The following is a 21,341-nucleotide window of genomic DNA, read 5'->3' as shown; positions in this document are numbered from 1 at the left end:
ATCAATTCTGATGAAAAGAAATAATTGATATGAATTCACCTTGAAAACAAAGTAGTATATAAATGTTAGTATAAAAAATGGCTTAAAACTAAGAAGAACTTTGTTTGTCTTGCATAAATACAGAGAACCCTGTATGATGGCTTGATATTGTCAGGTACCAGGCTGCTTCTAGTTTTCTGCTGCTCATCCCTGTAACGTGGTCCTTATACCCATAGTCCAAAATTGTGATTCAGCAGCAGGATTAATGAAAACAGAGAAGAGCAAAGGAACAAAGAGCATTGTGATGGTTTGGAGCTGTATGTACTCCAGAAAAACATGTTCTTAAACTTAATCCATCTCTGTGGGTGTGAACCCATTATAAATAGGACTGTTCGATGAGGTTCCTTCAGTTAAGGTGTGGCCCACTACAAATAGGATGAACCTTAATCCTATAACTAGGGTCCTTTATAAGCAAAATAAAATTCAGACAGAGAGAGAGAAAGCCAGTGGGAGTAGCCAGAAGCTGAACATCAAGAAAACCCAGGAGAAAAAGGCAAGTCTAGGAAACACTGCCACTTTCATTGCCATGTGACAATCTCAGGACCAAGGATCACCAGCATCCGGACCCGAGAATGCTACAGTCTTTGGGGAGAAAGCATCACCTTGATGATACCTTCATTTAACTTCTTCCTAACGGTAAATCTGTGAGCCAATTCCCACTGTTTAACCCAATGCATGTCATGGTATTTGCTTAAGCAGCCAAAGGAAACTAAAACGGGCATGTACCAGCTATCTTTTAAGTAATTTCTTCAAAGCTGTCATAAAACAACCCAACATACACCCCACTGGCCAAGTCTAACTTACATAGTCACACCTAGATGCAAGAGAGGCTGGGATCTTCATTCTGAATGTCTGTCTGCCCAAATACTGACGTCTCTATCAACACAAATAAAGGGAAGACTGTACACTGAGGTACTACTAACATAACTACAACAAAAAGTTACAGTTGAAATTGTTTAGCAAGAAAGCTCATGAAAAACTTCTGAGAGGAGTCCAATGGTACACCGAGTTTTGTAGAGCTAGACCAGCTAATAAGGGGGCTGGGTGAGGAGTCTTTCCCACTGGGTCAGGGGCATATCTGGAGAGCAGCGGAACTCACACTTAAGCCTTGGGGCCCTGTAAGGCTCAAAGATGTCAAGGCAGTACTTTAATATTGCATCTTAATTTCAAACCTTACAGTATACTGTAAAATATAACAATAATAACAGCCTGATCCTTTTGGGTCTTACTTTTAAGCTTGGTTTGGGAATACCAGACCTATATTTTGTCAAGGGCTAATTTCCCACTACTAAGGCAAGGCCCTTCTTAGAACTCTATTCAATGCACCCCTGAAATACAATGTTTTTACCATGGCTATTGATGACAGGCATTATTCCTGGTCCAACGTGAACTCTAGGCATTGTTGCTTTTAATATTTTTCAGTAGTTCTTTCCCCTGCCTCACTAGGTTTTCTCACAAGCATGCACTGATTATAGTGTTCAACTTAATTCTCAACGGAGACTCGGCACATCCCAGGAGTCTTCCCTCTGCTCAGCCCTCTCTTCTCCTTTACTCTGCCCAGTGAACTCTAGCCACATTGGTTTATCTTTCGACTCTGGTTCATCAACTCAGGAAGAAGTCAGGCTTTGCCCAGGTTCCCTGTCCCTGCATCAAGGCCTGGAAACTTTCCTTAGGCTGAAAGCTATGCCAATCACACAGCTCACCTCATTTGTGTCCTGTCCCTTAGAGATCACTGTCCTTTGTTGCCTGATATCCAATGATTTTAATACTGTTGTTTCATATATTTTGTCCGGTTTTTTAGTTGTTAAAACTGGCAGGATGAATCCAGCCCCCTTGTTATTCCATCTTGACTAGAAGCAGAAAACCACAACAACTTTAAGGAAAACAGATGTGCTGTCTTTGTCAAGTGGGCTTATTTCAAACATAGCTTAGTGTCATTGTACTCCAGTGAAAGACCACCAGGAACACATCTATAATTGTGTGGGTTGGGTTATTTCTTGTTGAAACAAGGAAGACTGCACACCATGGGGAACCACAGGGTATCTCACTAAGAGGGCATTATAAAGGACTTGATTTAGGATTTATGCTTGTGATTTCATGGAGGATTCAAAGAAGTTGGCTTTACTTGTGTCTGGATGCTGTCAGGAAGTTGGGGTAGCTTTATAAATCCTATCTAGAAGGAGTGAAGACTAGAAGACAACTAAAGCTATCCTTGATAAAGCAGCAAACACATCATCCATGATGTTTGGTAACCTTTGTGGTTCAGACAATGATTTGTATTTTTCTGAGTTCAGACATAATTATGGAGTGGTCTTATTTTTGTCTTGATCCATCACAGTCAGAGTGTTCTTGTCTCATGCTGATGTTCCATGATGTTTACGTTAAACAGGAGAACATCAAGGCTAGGTGTCTCAGGCCACTCTTCAGATGCCAGGGGCTGCTTTTCTCTTTCTCACCAATAAGGGACCTGCAGACTCACGGCTCTCACTGGTGGGAAGACTGAGCTGTACAACTGAAGGATCAATGGACTCACCTCCTCTTACATGCCTCCACAGCTTTTGAAAATGAGCCCAGGAGAGCTTCTCCCAGATGAAGCCTAGATACTCCCAGAATTTCTTGGAAGCTGAAAATAATAGCACACCAGAATCAGCTCTTATATGAGTATCCCTAAGAGAATAACTGGATAGAAGGCTGGAGAGAAGGGCTCAAAGAGCATTTTCTAATGGGTATGGAATGAACTTGAGGAGGGAGAACAGATCAAGACTGGGAGGAACATGTATGAATGGCATTTTGCTGGTGAAGGTCAAAATTCTGCAGAACCCTCCCTTGTGTGGAAAAAAGGAAACCTAGTTGTGGGCGGTGTTTCAGCCTCTCATTCCACAATATGCTGATAACAGTGCCCGATCCTTGAGTAAAGAAATTTGCCTATATACCTTGTAGTCCAGAGCTAGTTCAGAAAATACACCAGAGTACTGGTGTATTGCAGCTAACAGGAAAAGATGGTTAGGAAAGAAACAGATCTGTTCCACTTTATTTCTTTCTGGGATTCAACAAAGTCGGCGGAATGGATCGGAAGGCAGTATTAGCTACTCGAATAGAATTCTCGGAGCTTCTCATTGGTCGGCAATGGATCAGACAGTAAAATCAGTTAAATCAAACTTCCTCATTGCCCCAGAGGTTAAAAACAGCCCGATTTGGGGAGAGAAAAGCCACAAGCAGGCTTCATATAAAGCGGTGGCTTCCCATATGCCTTGGATGGCTATTTAACGTAGCCCTAGCCACTGTTATCTCATGGCTCCATTACTGCAAAAGCTCCTAAGTGCTCTCCCTGCTTCCACTCTTCTCCCCAGAGGATTATTCTTCAGAGAATAGAATCAGCAAGATCCTCTTAAAAGATAAATCAGGATAAAGCTAAATCTCTCTGAAACACACAAAAGGGGAAAAAATTCCTTACTAATGGCTTTCCCAGCATCCTTAGAAAAAAAAAAAAAATACACGGTCCTTCCCATGGCTGATGTGATTTGGCTTCTTTTCCTACCACTCTTCCATTTACTCAGTGTTTCTTAAATACGGAATGCAGAGTGTTGGGGTGGGCCTCAGGAACTCACTCCAGGGCCATCACCAGCATGTAATGTCAGTAATAAATAGAACTATCTGTAAATCACGGGTAGTAAAGGTAGGTATGGTTTAACATAAATTGTGTTTCTGTGTGTGTGACAGTGTGTGTGTGTGTGTGTGTGTGTGTGTGAGAGAGAGAGAGAGAGAGAGTCTTTTGTGTTCTGGGTCATGAAGTAAAATGTATGTCTTACTGTGTATCATAATCCAAATAGTTTGAAAAACCACCATACTTCACTCTACTTCAGTAATGGGCCTTCTTGTTCGTCCCAGAACAAACCAAGCTTCCTCCCAAAGCAGGGTCTTTGCCCTAGGCTGCTCCCTGGGCCCTCGGAACTCTCCCCTTGTGCCCAAGCAGCTTACTCCCTTCTCTTTATCCAGGACTCAAAAGTCAGCTCCTTCCCCCTGTGGGACATGACTCCCAGGGGAGTGAATCTCCCTGGCAACATGGGACACAACTCCCAGGAATAAGCCCGGCCCTGGCATCAAGGGATTGAAAATACCTTCTTGATCAAAAGGGGGAAAGAAAGGTAACAAAACTAAGGTTAGAGTGGATAAGAGATTTCAAATAGAGTCAAGAGGCTCTCCTGGAGGTTACTCTTATGAAAGCTCCAACTAGATATTCCAGATGGCCACAGTATGCCAGGCCTTAACCAACAGTAGCCCTGAAATACCTAGGTCCCTATCTGAGATTCTATAAAAGATTCACTCACTAAGTTTATTCTTCAGAAACTTAAAGCCCCAGAGTGTTCCTATGCCAGACAAGGCCTAAAACCCAGAGGCAACAGCCTTTTTAAGAAGAACAATCAGATGCAGCCCCCTTCCCCAAAATGTTGCTATCCCCCTTCAATATGAAAAAGTTAAGGTGGTCTCTGCCTACACACCCCTGAATATCAGGAAAGTGATTAAACTAAAGGAAGGGGTAGCAACAGACAAGGTAAGATTTAACAAAGGATTAAAGGTACTTTGAAAGTTATCACTGTTACATATATGTTAAAGTTCACAATTAAAAAATGCATTTTAAAAAAAAGATAAATACTGAATCTTTATATAAATATTTTTTAGATACTAGGTTATTAGAATAGCTAGAAGGAAATAACTAAAAAGGTGGAACTGTAATCCATAACGTTCTTTGAAATTTGCTCTACAGCTATTCGTTAAATTGTACTTTGAAAGTTATCACCATTCTGTATATATCTTATATTTCATAATAAGGAAAGAACTGAAACTCTGGAACTATAACCCATAACATTCTCTGAAACTACCTATATAACTACTTGTTAAATCATACTTTGAAAGTTATCACCTTTCTGTATATATGTCATATTTTACAATAAAGAAATAACTGAAATTGTGGAATTGTAACCCATAATATTTTTTGAAATTTGCTCTCTAACTACTTGTTAAATTGTACTTTGACAGTTATCATTGTTCTGTATATACGTTAAATTTCACAATAAAAAAAGTCAGCTCCTCAAAATGATTTCCCCATCATCCTTTTTTCAGATTGCACCCTGTTACTCAATCCTTGGCACCTGCTCTATTTTTCTTTAAAGCATATATCACTCCTTAACATTATTTTAAAAACACAACTTTTTCTCCTCCTCTAGAATGTAAGCCTCATGTGAGCAGAAGCCATGTTGGTCTCCCCAGCTTCTAGAACAGTAGGCACTCAAATATGTGTTGTTAAAAGAATGAATCCATATCTGTAAAGAGAGATACACTTGGAAATGCATAGCAAAAGGACCTGAAAGAGTACTGTTAGCTGTGGCTGGACTCATCTGTGGGGAGGAGATGAATGTGCCATGCCCGAACCAACAGTAGCACCAAAATACCTAGATCCCTATCTGAGATTCTATAAAAGATTCTGTGTGTTTAAATGTTCACGTGTGTGTGTGTGTGTGTGTGTGTGTGTGTGTGTGTGTCGTCTACATTTTTCCTTTTGTATTACTTTTAATTTAGAAAAAAATAACTCAAAGTACAATCAAGCAAAGGCAACTGCAAATTTTACCACCTCATCTAAGATTTGCAAAATCCATTTGACAGAACTATTTAAGTTACTAATCCTTCTGTTATTTTTGTTTGTTTTTATATTTATCTTTTCTGAAAACAAGATAAACATTGTAAAATATGCTAAATCCTACCTTGGAAAATTTCAATTCACATATTCCAAGTTCTCTCATTTTTAACTAAGAACTTAAAACCAACTTTTCCATTCAATATTTATTCAACCAACGTGTAATAAGTGGCCAGTATGCACCAGACGTTTTCTTCCCTAAAAAGCGAGTCTACATCATTTTCACAAGAATGCAGCAAACTCAAGTTGGATTAAAGTATGATCTGAATGCTTTTCTTTTCTACAGACATATCCCCATCTTGTGGAGCTTTAGGATATTTTCAGAGATGACAATATTCACATTGCATCTGTACAACCACAAACATCATGTGGGTTAACTCTCAGTTAACGGGAAAATCCCAATGAACAAAATACTACATTCCCCAACATTCTGGCTGTGGGAGGCTTTACAGTATTCACTTATTCAAGTTCTTAGCAAGGAAAATAACATATGTGGATCATTTCCTAATATGATTTTGAAATACCACATTTGTTTTCAGTGATATTGCCGAAGTACATCAGTGTACCTTGTACGTAAGCCTCTTATTGCAAGTATGTGTATGGTAATTAATTGCACCTGCACATCGGGTACTTGAGAGCAAGGATCCCACCTCCGCCTCTGCACTGCCCAACTGACAGCCTGGGACTCGCGAGACAGTCAATGTCTTAAGAGAATGGCAGAAGCCCCAAGACACTACATGAAGTAGAAAGAAATTCATTTCATTCATTCATAACATACTCCTGTGCTATAGCTACAGTGCTTTTTAAAATATAAGTTCTCCATCTGAAGAGGACAAAAGCACACAAATAACAATTTTCAAACCAGAATTATTACATTCAGAGACGTGGTACGGTTGGTAAGTTCTGTCACAGTTCAGAGGGGTGAAAAATTATTTCCTGCTGGGATGATTAAGAAAGACCTCATATTTCAAATTCCCTTGAGAATACACTCTAAAAACCACTAGCAAGGGGATTAATACACTGCATTACCAAGTCATCACCAGAACAGGTGCAGTTATTCTTACATAGATGTGCCTAACACGCTAATAAAGCTTCTGCCTCAAGTTGTATCTTTGCCTCCAACAGTTAGAATTATAATTAGTTTTTAGTATGGTAGCATAACATTAAAAATGTAATTAATATCACTGAATTGTTCAGTTGAAAGTGGTTAAAATGGGGAATTTGGAAATTTTGAATTGTGTATATGTTACTACAATAAAAAAGTAAAAAAATTTAGAAACTTAAAAAAATCTTAAAAATAAAGCCCTCATATCAATATAAAATCCAACTTCTTCATTTACAGAGAATAGGCATTCAGTAAATGCTCAGAGATGGATGAAGCTCTTCCTGCCCTCTGCAGACCTCCCTAGCTGTAATTATGTGTGTGTGAGACTCGCCTCCTCATGCCAGGCAGGGTTTTGGGAGTCAAGCATTCTTTGTTTCTGAGTCTCCTCCTCACTTCATGGTTCTAACATTTGACATTTTTTTTGTTTTGTTTTGTTTGTTTGTTTTGGCTTAGACAACAGGAATTTATTGGTTCATGGTTTTGAGGCTAGAAGTCCAAAATCAGCGAGGCTTGCTTCATTCTCCAAATTTGTAACTTTTTGGCGCTAGCTACCAACAATCTTCCAGCACATGTCAATCTCCCCGCCTCGTGCTGTCTGCTCTTCCATTTTGCTGACTTCTGGCTTTTGGCTACTTACTCCCTGTAGCTTAGCTTTCTTTGACTCCTGGCTTCTGGTTTCTTCTATTTTTTTTTTTTTTTTCCCCACAAACATCCCCAGCCCCCAGTAATCTGTTGTCTGTGACTGCAAATTTTCTATTTCTAACCATCTCTTACATGTGGCATCATACAATATTTGTATTTATGTACCTTCTCATTTCACTAAGCATGATGTTTTCAAGGTTCCTCCATGTTGCACCATGCCTCATAACTTCAACCTTTCTTTTGGCAGAATAATATTCAACTGTGTTGTATGTACACATTTTGTTTATCCATTCATTGGTTAATGGACATGAGTTGTTTCCAACTTTTGGCTATTAGGAACAATGCTGCTATAAACATTGGTGTACACATACCTATTTGAGACTATATATTTTTGTTTCTTCGGGTATATACCTACAAGTGGAATTGCCAGATCATATGGTAATTCTATATTTGGCATTTTGAGGAACTACCCTATTACTTTCCATTAGGCTTAGCCATGTTTACATTTCACAGCTGCACCTTTTACATTGCCACCAACAATGCACTACAGTTCCAATTTCTCTATATCCTCTCCAACCCTTATTTTCCATTTTTTAATAATCACCGTCCTTTTGGGTGTGGTTTCTCATTGTAGCTTCTGATTTGCATTTCCCTAATGGCTATTGATGTTGAGTATCTTTTCATAAGCTTATTGATCATTCATATATCTTCTTTAGAGAAATGTCTATTCAAGTCCTTTGCCTATTTTTTAATTGGATTGTTAGTCTCTTTGTCCTTGTATTGTAAAAGTTCTTTATATATTCTGGATATTAAGTCCTAATCTGATATATGGTTTCTAACTGTTTTCTCCCATTCTGTAGACTGTCTTTTCACTTTCTTGATAATTTCCTTCAATGCACAAAACATTTTAATCTTGATGAAATCAAATTTATCTATTGTTTCTTTTGTTGTTCATGCTTTCAGTGTCGTACCTAAGAATCCATTGCCATCTCCTAAGATATGAAGATTTGCCCCTATGTTATTTCCTAAGAGTTTTAAAATTTTAGCTCTTTTATTTAGGCCCTGACCATCTTGAGTTGATTTTTATATATGGTGTGAGGTAGCATCTAAATTCATTCTTTTGCATGTGGAGATCTAGTTTTTCCAGTACCGTTAAAGAGACCATTCTTTCCCCTCTACATACACTTAGTACCCTTGTTGAAAATCAACTGGCCATAGATGTGTGGGCCTATTTCTGGACCCTCAACTCTGTTCCATCAATTTGTTTATCTTTATGCTAGTACCACACTGTTTTAGGTTCTGTAACTTTGCAGCACAATTTGAAATTGGGAAGGGTTAGCCTTTCAATGTTGTTGATGTTCTTCAAAATTGTTAAAGCTCTCTGGGGTCCACTAAAGTTCCATATAAATTTGAGGACTGATTTTTCCATCTCTGCAAAAAAGCTACTCAAATTTTAATAGGAATTTCACTGAATCTGTATATTGCTTTGAATAATATTGACATTTTAACAATATTCTTCCCATCCATGAACATGAACATGGGAAGTCTTGCCATTTATTTATGTCTTCTTTAATTTGTGTCAGCAGTGCTTTGTAGCTTTCATTAACCAAAGCTACAAAAGACTTGTACAAATTTATTCCTAGATATTTTTTAGATGCTATTTTAAATGGAACTGTTTTCTTACTTTCCTCATTAGACTGTCCATCGCTAGTGTAAAGAAACCCAACTGGCTTTTGTTCATCCTGTACCATGTTGTGGGCATTTTTAAAAACATACATGAAATAACTACTGTGACAAACATTTTTACGTAATTATTTTATGTTATCCTAACAATACCCATGATGTAGGAATTATTTCTCCCATATTACCAATGAGGAAACAAAGGCTTAGAGACTGAATAACTGAAGATCAAATAGCTAGTGAGTCTCAATCAGGATTTAAACTCAGATCTCTTTACCCTAAACCCATTGCTCTTTGCACAAACTAAAGCTGTCTCAAAGGTAACTTGATTTCTGCAACAAGATTTCCCATTAATCCCCAGTCCTACCATTTATAAGTACATACCAATTATTTCTGTGATCTTAGAGAAATCACCTTAATCTACCATGCTTCAGTTTACTCAGTTTAATAAAGGAAAGAAAGTTATACCTATTTGGCCTACTTTAAAAACACAATCAGGTGCAGGAGGCCTGAGTGTATTGATTAAGAGCATGGACTCTGGAGTCAGGCTGCCCGGGTTTAAATCCCGCATACAAGACTTTTTAACAGTAAAGCCTTGAACAAGTTATTTAATCTCTTTCAACTTCAGTTTCTTCAACTGAAAAATGAAAATAATAAAGTTTCCTACCTTGTGGGATTATAATAAGGATTAAATGAGATAAAATATATAAAGTCCTTAATATGATGCATGGAACAGAGTACTTGTAAATGTTAGCTACAGAAAACACATGGAATAGAATAAGGCTTTATGTAAGTATGGGATTATTATTGTTGTCTATTTCAAGCCAATCTGATGGGACTGGACTTCCCCTACCCCCAAATTTAATTTGTTTCATTTATCTTTTAATAAATCATTCTAAACATTTCAAGAGTTTTTGAATACTTGATACTCAAGTACTGAAGAAGCTGATATGTGTCAGAATTCCTGCAGGTATAAACATACTCAAGTGTTAATCAAAGATATTTTAACAAAAGGGCTACTCACAAAGGTGTGAGCAGGGTCAGGAGACCCTCAGTGATGGTGGAACACCAGGGGCTTGCTCAAGCTGGAAGCCTTTATTCCCCCTCCTCCTAAAGGCCAGAGCAGGCAGTAGTGTCACCAGACCTGAGGAGACCTGGGGCTACCCAACAAAAGGTATGGCCATGAGGTGAGCAGTGCTTCTCAGCAATAATGCCCTAACCTCTCTCATCTCTCAGGTAACTCCAAACCCAAATGGAAACCAGAGGCAAGGAAGCCCAGTGATGGCAGTCCACAGAGGGGTGAGCCTCCCTGAGCAGCACAGGACAGAGGAGGCAGGAGAGAAGATCCGGTGCAGTAGACAGAGAATGACCAATGCATAGTCCTAAACGAGGACTAAACAGACAAATCTAGATGGTAGGCCTATACCAATCTCTCTCAGTGTGGCGGTTAATCCTAACACTATTGACTGAAACAGGACAGGCTAAAATTTAAATCCTGACTTTACCATTTACTACCCAAGTGTCCTTAACAAGTTACTTACACTTCCTCTTATAGTTTCCTCATCTGTAAAAATATTAGAATAATAATAATACCCTTTAGTGTTGTTTTCAGAATTCAATGAATTAATATTTGTAAGGAATTTACAGCAGTGCAGGGCACTTAGCACTGTATGAATTTTAACTAGTATTATTATATTATCATCCCTCGTCCTAGGTGGGATTATACATATTTTTGGAGGTCCATGTCTTATATTCATAAACTCTCTGGGTAATAGGAAAAGGACATGTCTATGATTTTTACATGCCATATTCATAAAAAAAGCACATTGACCTCAATTATACTGTGGTAGAAGGTGTACTTAATATGTCTAAACACAACTTTAGTGTCAATTCACCATCGAAAACCTATACTGTATAACTGCCACATTTCATCAGTTTCCTGCACATCAGTCTGAGTTTACCAGATTGAAGAGAAAAGGGCCAGTGTACTCAAGGTTACATCTACAGATGTGCCGCCTTCAGGAAATTCACCAAATACATGAGCATATATATTAACACACATCCCCTTTCATTTTTCCTTTTGAAGCACGGAACGTGACATTTCTTAAATGGGCATTGACTTCCTATTTTCTTCTTCTTCAGTCCAAAATTGCTTTATTACAATTTTTGCAGATGGTGCCAAGGTTCTGCAGATGGAACCTGAAGCCAGTAAACATCAGCAGGGGAGAAGGGTCCCTAGAAGTCAGCCCAATAGTGTCATCACAAGCAGTCCCAGACACCAAACAACTAAAGGTCCAGCACTCATCCCCTCATAGTATCCTGAATCCCAAAATATAAGCACACATTGGGCAGATGTTTCAGGGAGGAGGAGGGGTTGCTCTTTTAGGTAGGATAAAACAAAAGAATAATGAGAGCAAAAAGGAGTATGTCTCCTTAGAGAGACACCAAGAGAGGATCAGAGAGGCAGATACTTCCCAACAGAGACACTAAGTAGACTTAAAGTACCATATTTAAATCACACCAAGTATCTTAGGACACAGAAGCAATAAATTATATTCTCAACAAGAGAAAATATATTTTCTCAGATATACAGATCAAACTTACCTCTTTGAGATAAATTACACCTACCTCATGTGCAGCCACGAAGCCTGTAACAGACTATTCAGCCCAACTCCTCCCTCCCAGATGGTAGCATTTTACCAAGGAGTGCTCATTTTAATTAAACTTCACTTTATAACCCCAAGCCTGATTTAGTCTTAGGGCTTTATTTTCTATTGTTTGTTATCCATGATATCAAATAGCTGTTACCCAGAGGAAGGCAATGAACTTCTAGGGCCTGGGTTTACTTTGATTCATATTACAAATATCTCAAACTTACAGAACTCTTAAAATCTTTAGACGTTATATACAATTACCATCCCATTGAATTCTCACAAATACCATAAAAAATAAATAGGACATATTTTGGTTTGTTTCTACACGTCCACAAGAAACAGGAAGCTTAGAAAGTTTTAGTGAAACTCAGAAAAATCATTATGACTCTTTCTAGTACATAAAATATTAAGAGAAGTTATATAGAAAATTTAAGCCAAGTACTACAAAGGTGAAGGAGTTCCTTAGTTGTTCAAGAAATGTGAAATTGAACACAAGAACATATAAAGCATTGAAATTTTCTTATTCAATGAGACTATCATTTCAGTGAAATAGCCTGTCAATTCAAACCCACCACAAATTCTTTTAACAATGATGACCCATGTGAATACTTGTTGACAGAACAGTAAGGAACCCTGATGGAGATACTTTCCAGCCTCAGGAGATTAGAATAGAACAGGAATTAAAGCAGACACAGTTCACTGCTGAGAACAAAATCACATGATTCTCCTGAGTGTGGTTAAAAGAAGGCCCAGGCTCAAGGTGAGACTCCTGGGGCCAAAAAGGCTGAAAGGGTTTCCCAGGCTTTGCCGCTAAGAAATTAAAATGGAGTGGGAGCGAGGAGATGACTTTCAGGGGCAATTCAGCATTGCAGACAGCAGGCAACCTTCCACATAAGAAAGTGAATGGGAGGAGGACTTCCAGGAAAGATGGAGGAGTATGGAGCACCAGATCTCTCAGTCCTTCCACCAAAACTATTAAACAGGTAGGAACTATCTGAAATAACTATTTTGAAATTCCAGAGGCCAGAAGAACACTGTACAGCATCCAGGGAAGAGCAGGAAGAAGAGGCTGATAAATTATGATAAAGAACTGTAAATTGCTCTCTGCATGCCGGCTACCAGCACCCATCCCCCATTCCCACAGCGGGCCACCAAAGGGTACAGTGGTGGCTGGCTGCCACTGACAATAAGGGACATAAAAATCCTCTCCCCAAGAATAGGAGTAGCATGGCCAATTACTGGTCACTGCTTTTTATTAGCAAATTTGGATCCCTGGGCCCTGGCTCTGAGGGCAGCCACTGTTTCAAACTGCCCCAGAGACAGAGCCGGTGAAGGTTTAAAGACCTGGGGCTTTCCCAGCGCTGCAGGGAAAAGGCAGTTGAAAAGGCTGCATTTGCTGGGAAGGCCAGGAAAGCTCAGCTTTGGGGAGCTGCCACAGAAGTTTTTGGCACCCTTCCTGACACCTCCACAGGGCACTTTGTAACCAGTCTGCATCTCTTCATGGGTCCCAGGTCTCATCTTGGCTGGGAAAGACCAAAGTGGGAGAGTCCTCCCTGGGGTGACCCTCCTCCCAGAATTTACCTTCAGGTAAAAGCTACGTGAGACAATAAAAGGAGTGTAAAAAACTATAGGGGCCAACAGTCTGGGACAAAAGCCTGCCAGCTTCAGATACTGGGGAAAGGAATTTTGTTCCCAGGGAAGCAGAGGGACTACCAAACTATGTAAACAGGGGAACTCCAAAACAACTAACAAGCAAAACCGAGGAAAAGACAGAGGCCCAGTAATACAGAGAAAACCTTGCAAGGTGCATTTGCCTTGGGCAGACCTTCTTGGTAGGAGGGCCGGAATTCAAGAAAATCTCTGTCTTATCACCAGCTGGGTATAAAAACAGCAAACAGAGATCCCAGGGAGTAAATCCCAGAGTTAACAATTTAAAATATTGAAATGTTCGGTGTGCAACAAGAGTACAAAACAAACAAACAGGAAATGATGCCCCATCCAAAGGAAGAGGATAAAAATACAGAAAACACCAACAAAGAAGATGAGAATGTGCACATACCAAAGCCTTTAAAAACATGACCTTAAAAATGCTCATGGGCCTGGACACAGCATCGTGAGATTGAGAAAATCTTCTTGACCAAAAAAGGGAAATAAAATGAAACAAAATAAAGTTTCAGTGGCTGAGAGATTTCGAATGGAGCAGAGAGGTCATTCTGGAAGGCATTCTTATGTACTATATAGATATCTCTTTTTCGTTTTTAGTATATTGGAATAGCTAGAAGGAAATAACTAAAACTGTGGAAATACAAACCTGTAGCCTTGATTCTTGAAGATGACTGTATAACTATGTAGCTTGCATGGTGTGACTGTGTGATTGCGAAAATCTTGTAGCTCACTTCCCTTTATCCAGTGTATGGACAGATGAGTAGAAAAATGGGGACAAAAACTAAATGAAAATTAGGGTGGGATGGGGGGATGGAATTCTTCAGGTGTTCTTTTTTACTTTTATTTTTATTCTTTTTATTCTTTTTGGAGTAAGGAAAATGTGCAAAAAATGATTTTGTTGATGAATGCACAACTACATGATGGTACTGTGAACAGTTGATTGTACACCATGGATGACTATATGGTATGTGAATATCTCAATAAAACAGAATTTAAAAAGAACATTTTTTTACTTGTTTTGTTTATCGGGATAAAGGAAAATACAGAGAAATAACTTAAGGATATCAGGAAAACAATGAACAATATGAGTCTAATTAAGAAGACAGCAATCAAACAGAACTACAGGAGTTGAGGACCACAATAACTGAAAAGAAAAATGCCCGGGAGGGTTTCAAGAGCAGAATGGAGTTGGGAGGAGAAAGGCTCAGTGAACTTGAAGACAAGACACTTGAAATGAGTCAGGCTGAGAAGCAAAAAGATATTAAAATTCAAAATACACTAAGACAGCTACGGGACACAATCAAGCACACCAACATATGTTTTATGGGAGTTCCAGAAGGACAAAAAATGAGAGAAAGGCACAGAAGGAATAGTCAAAAAAATAATGACCAAGAACTTCCCAAACATAGCAAAAGATGTGAGAAGATGCATCAAAAAATCTCAGACAGCACTAAAAAGGATAAACATGAAGAACAATATACCCCATCATCTATTTATTACCATATTAAATACAAAAGACAAGGAGAGAGTTCTGAAAGTTGCAAGAGAAATGCAAACAAGGGAATCTCAATAAGATTAATTGCCGATTTCTCATCAAAACTATGAAAGCAAGAGGGTAGTGGGATGAAATACTTAAAATACTGAAGGAAAACAACTGTCAGCCAATAATTTTATATCCAGTGAGACTCTCTTTCAAAAATAACAGAGATTAAGATATTCTCAGATAAACAAAAGCTGAATGAGTTCATCACCACTAGACCTGCCCTACAAGCAAAGCTAAAGGGAGCTCTTCAGACTGAAAGAAAAAGACAGTAGACAGTGTTTTCGAAGCATCATAAAGAAATAAAGACCTCTTGGGTAACCATTTGTGTAATTATAAATGCCAGAATTATCATATTGTATTGTTTGGTATGTAACTCCACTTCTTACTTCCTACAGGTGGTAAGATGCAGATATATAAAAAGTAATGATAAATCTAGGTTTTTGGACCTACAATGTACAAAGATATAAGTAGTAACAAGTACAAAAAAAATGGTGGGGGGAAGAGGGAGGAATAGGAAAAGTCTATGTGCATGCTATTAAAGTTAAGTCGGTAACAAACCAAATATAATTGTTATAAATGGATGTTAAATTTTAACCCTATGGTAACCACCAGGAAAATAGATGAAAAACATATCAAGATAGAGATGAGAAAGTACTCAATATGGTACAACACAAGAAAGCAAATAAATATAAAAGTAGGCTTTAATCCCTCCAAATCTGGCTTCTGCTAATCCCTCAGCCTCACCCACTGGCAGCTCCCTTCTCCCCGCTGTTTATGCTCCTACAAAGCTGAAGTGCTGACTACTGAGTTCCTGGGAAAAGCAACTGCTGATTGCTTAGAAGTGCTGAGCACTGAGTCTCTGGGAGTAGTTACCACTGGGTCCTCAGAGGTGCTGAGCACTGAGTCTCTGGGAGTAGTTACCACTGGGTCCTCAGAGGTGCTGAGTATTGTTCCAAGAAGGGTAACTACCAAGTACCCAGACGTGTGTAGATGGAGTCCCTGGAATACAGATGGCACGCTGGCCTCCTGGGGCCTCTCCACACACATTTCTCTCTGCCAGAAGAGCTACCCCCACTTATCTGCCTCCTGCATCTTCTTGCCCTCCAGGCTGCACTCCAGACCCCTCCCTGGCCAGGCCCCTTCCGCCTCCTGTACCTCCCCCACCTGTCTGTCCTCTGCTGTGCTGACCACGCCCCTCCTGTACCTGCCCCACCTGCCTGTCCCTTCTGTGCTGACCACGCCCCTCCTGTACCCTCCCCCACCTGCCTGTCCCTTCTGTACTGACCACGCCCCTCCTGTACCCTCCCCCACCCGCCTGTCCTCTGCTGTGCTGACCACGCCCCTCCTGTACCCTCCCCCACCCGCCTGTCCTCTGCTGTACTGACCACGCCCCTCTTGTACCTGCCCCACCTGCCTGTCCCAAAAAAAAAAAAAAAAGTAGGCTTTAATGGTAGTGAGGAACAAAAAGGGTATAAGACTTACAAAAGCTAAATAGCAAAATGGCAGAATATCGATCTATATTATCAGTAGCAACTTTAAATATAAATGGATTAAACTCTCCAGTCAAAAGGCAGAGATCATAGAATGGATAAAAAAGCATGACACAACTATATGCCCTCTGTAAGAGACAAACCTTAAAGTCAAAGACACAAGTAGATTGATGATGAAAGGATGGGAAAAAATATAACATCCAAGCAGTAACCAAAAGAGAACCGAAGGGTGGCTATACTAATATCAGATAAAACAGACTAAGTCAAAAACAGTTACAAGGGACAAAGATGGTAATTACATACTGATAAAGGATACAACTCAACAGGAAGATGTAGCAATTATAATATGCACGTAATAGCAGAGTCCCAAAACATATGAAGCAAACAAATACTGACAGAATTGAAGGGAGAAATTGATGGTTCTACATTAATAGGAGACTTTAACACACCATTCTCAATAGTGGATAGAAAATCCAGTCAGAAAGATCAATAAGGAAGTACAGGACTGAATGATACACTAAACCAACTAGACCTAACAGACATATAGAGAGCACTGCATACAATGAAAACAGAATACACATTCTTCTCGAATACACATGGATTATTTGCCAGGATAGACCATATGTTGGGTCACAAAACAAGTCTCAAATTCAAAAATATTGAAATTATACAATGTATATTCTATGATCACAACAGAATGAAGCTAGAAATCAATAACAGAGGGAGAAAGGGAAAAATTACAAATATGTGGAAATTGAAAAACATACTCTTAAGCAACCAATGGATTAAAGGGGAAATCAGAAGTGAAATTAGCAACTATCTTGAGGCAAAGAAAAATGAAAATGCAACATACCAAAACTTATGGGAGGCACTGAAGAGAGGGAAATTTATAGCTCTAAATGCTTACATTAAAAAAAAAGAAAGGCTTCACATCAGAGACCTAATCTCAAAACTGGAAGAACCAGAAAAAGAAGAGCAAACTAAATCCAAAGCAAGAAGAAAGAAGGAAATAAAACAGATTAGAGCAGAGAGAAATGAAATAGGAAAACAAAAGAATGAGCGAAACAAAACAAAAGTTGATTCTTTTAAAAGATCAACAAAATCAACATACCTTTAGGTAGACTGACAAAGTAAAAAAGAGGATACAAGTAACGAAAATCAGAAATGAAAAGGGGACGTTACTACTGACGATACTGAAATAAAATATACTAGCAAACCAAATCCAACAGTACATCAAAAATAATTATATTACCATGATCGAGTAGGATTTATCCCAAGTAGGCAAGATTGGCTCAACATAAGAAAATTCATATAATACACAACATTTACAAATGAAGGGAAAAAAATGACATGATCATCTCAGCTGATGCAGAAAAGACTTTTAATAAAATACAGAATGCTTTTTTGATAAGAACAGAACACTAGGAAAAGAAGGAAACTTCCTCAACATAATGAAGGGCATGTATGAAAAGCCCACAGCTAACAACCTACTTAATGGTGAAAGACTGAAAGCTTTCCTCTAAGATCAGGAATGAGACAACGATGCCCACTGTCACCACTATTATTCAACATTTACTGGAAGTTCTTGCCAGAGCAATTAGGCAAGAAAAAAAAAATAGAAGGCATTCAAATTAGAAAGGAAGAAATAAAACTCTCCCAATTTGCAGATGATATGATCCTATATACAGAAAATCCTGAAAAAATCCACAACAAACTCCTAGACGTAAGAAATGAATTCAGGATCAACACCCAAAAATCAGCAGTGTTTCTTTACACAAGCAATGAACAATCAGAACAAGAAATCAAGAAAAAAATCCATTCAAAATAGCAACTAAAGGAATCAAATATCTAGGAATAAATCTAACCAAGGATGTAAAGGACTTATATACAGAAAACTACAAAACATTGCTAAAAGAAATTAAAGACCTAAATAAATGGAACAATATTCCATGTTTATGGACTGGAAGACTAAATATCAAAATAAGACCTCAAAATCACCCAAAGCACTTTATAGTTTCAATGAAATACCAATCAAATTTCTAATAGCTTTCTTTGAAGTAATGGAAAAGCCAATCAAATTTATATGGAAGAGTAAAGTACCCCTAATAGCTAAAGCCATCTTGAAAAAAGAATGAAGTTGGAGGACTCACACTTCCTGATCTTAAAACTTTTACAAAACCATTATAATCCAAACTGCATGGTACTGGCACAAGGACAGACATATAGACCAATGGAATAGAATTGAGAGCTCAGAATTCAACCCTTACATTTATGGTCAACTGATTTTTGACAAGGTACAAAGACTGCATAATTGGGAAAGAATAGTCTCTTCAACAAACAGTGATAGGAAAACTGGATTTCCATTTGTCAAAAAAAAGGAGAACCCTTACCTCACATCATATACAAAAATTAACTCAAAATGGATCAAAGACCTAAATATAAGAGCTAGAACTATCAAACTCCTAGAAGAAAATGTAGGGAAGAATCTTCAGGACCTTGTTAGGCAATAGGTGCAAAGCACAAGCAACAAAAGAAAAAAATTAGATAAATGGGCCTCATCAAAATCAAAACCTTTTGTTCCTCAGAGGGTATCATCATGAAAGTTAAAAGACCACCCACACAATGGGAGAAAATATTTGGAAACCATGTATCAGATAAAGGATTAATAGCCAGTACATACAAAGAAATAGTTCAACTTAACAACAAGAAAGACAACCAAATAAAAAATGGGCAAAGACTTGAATAGACATCTCTCCAAAGAAGATATACAGATGGACAGAAAGCACATGAAAAGATGCTCATCATCATTAGCCATCAAGGAAATGTAAATCAAGATACAATTTCACACCCATTAGAATGGTTATTAACCAGTTTTGTTAATTGCTGTTAACAAAATGGAAAAGAAGTGTTGGAGAGGATGTAGGGAAACAGGAACACTCATTCATTGCGGTGACCATGTAAAATAGTGCAGCCTCTCTGAAAGATAGTTTGGCGGTTCCTCAGAAAGCTAAGTATAGAATTACCATATGACCCAGCAATCCCTCTTCTAAGTATATACCCCAAAGAACTGAAAGCAGGGGCTCAAACAAATAATTTCATACCCATGTTCATAGAAACATTATTCACAATTACTAAGAGATAGAAGCAACCCAAGTGTCCAGCAATCAATGAATGGATAAATAAAATATGATCTATACATACAATGGAGTGTTATTCAACCATAAAAAGGAATGAAGTCCTGGTACATGCAATTACATGGAGGAACCTTAAAGACATCATGTTGAGTGAAATACAACAGATACAAAAGGACAAATATTATATGATCTCATTGATTTCAAACAATTAGAATAAGCAAATTCATGGAGTCAGAAACTAGAATATAGGTTAACAAGGAATGCAGTGGGAACAAGGAATGGGAAGTTAAGGCTTCAAGAGTACAGAGTTCCTATTTGGAATGAAGAAAATGTTTTGGTAATGGATGTGGTGATGGTAGCACTGTGAATGCAATTAACAGTGCTGAAATGTATATCTGAATGTGACTAAAGGGGGAAGTACTGGATTATATATATGGTAACAGAATGAAATTTTTAAAAGTTATCCATGGAACATCACTGCACAGACAGTGAACCCTGGGTTAAACCATAGACTTTAATTAATAGTATCATTATAAAAATGTGTTCCATCAATTGTGGCAGATGATACACACCAAGGCAAGGCATTGGTGGTGGGGTGGTGTATTGACGTCCTGTATTTTATGCATGATTGTTCTGTAAACACACAACTTCTCTAATAAACGGGAGAAAAGGAAAGAAAGGTGGCAAATGGATTTTTGAAAACCTCCTAACCCCCATCTTACAAGATTGGGAGATGGTCTCCTAAACACCCCCACCCCTAATTCAGGGCTGGTGAAGCACTCCACAGCTAGAGAAGAGAGGAGTTCAGGAGAGAGATGGCAGGGTTAGGAAATGGTGTGCCAGGGGGATGCCTTCAGTCCAACCATTTTTTGTAACAAGGCAAATGCCTTGCTGTGGATGAAGTGGTCACTGCTGAAATGGCTGCATCTGTCTGGCCAACATTCCCCAAAGGACAACCTACTGGCAAGTCTGGCCACATAATTTATAGGACCCAACACAAAATGAAAATGCAGGGCCCTGGCCGGGATGGGAAATCAATCTCCCCTTTCCAGAGGCCAACTACCATGATCCACAGTGAACGGGGAACAGCCTCAGGGTATTGCAACCTTTGTGCCAAAATGTACTTTGTACTTGGATTGGGGGTGGGCAAGTGGCATCTGCTGAGCTGCCTACCAAGTGTACTGTGGTGCTGCCAGCCCAGGGCTGGGAAAGACACTTCCTTGTTCGCTCCCAAAGTACCACGGGGCACACGTGCAAGCTAACTCTCCCATGCCTGGGCCCAAGTCCTACACATACACACAAACCAGTTGCTGCCCAGGCAGAGGGTGACTGCACCTGCAGGGCAAAGATGCAGACGGAAGCCAAGCAGGCCCGGGCACCAAGGAGTAGGGAAACGGTTCTGAGGTCGTTGGGAGGCAGTAAGAAGCAGTTGGTCAGGGTCAAGGCTTTAAGGCCCTGGCACATGCGCCACCATCCTATCTGACTTCAATTACAAAACACAAATTCAAAGATAAAGCTATGTAAAATGTCAAGATGGCTACCAGAGAACATTAAATTTCTCTGGAGGAAAGCAGGGTCCTTCTGAGCACAGGTGCCGTAAACTGCATCAGCCACACATCCCTGAAACCCACTTCCTGCAGAGGAATCAGCAGCAATAGGCTGCAAGGTGGATTGCCCACAGTGAGTACTGGGAGGTG

The sequence above is a fragment of the Choloepus didactylus genome, chromosome 16 (assembly GCF_015220235.1).
Source record: "Choloepus didactylus isolate mChoDid1 chromosome 16, mChoDid1.pri, whole genome shotgun sequence".
Taxonomy (NCBI): domain Eukaryota; kingdom Metazoa; phylum Chordata; class Mammalia; order Pilosa; family Megalonychidae; genus Choloepus; species Choloepus didactylus.
Note: the sequence above shows the minus strand (reverse complement) of the source record.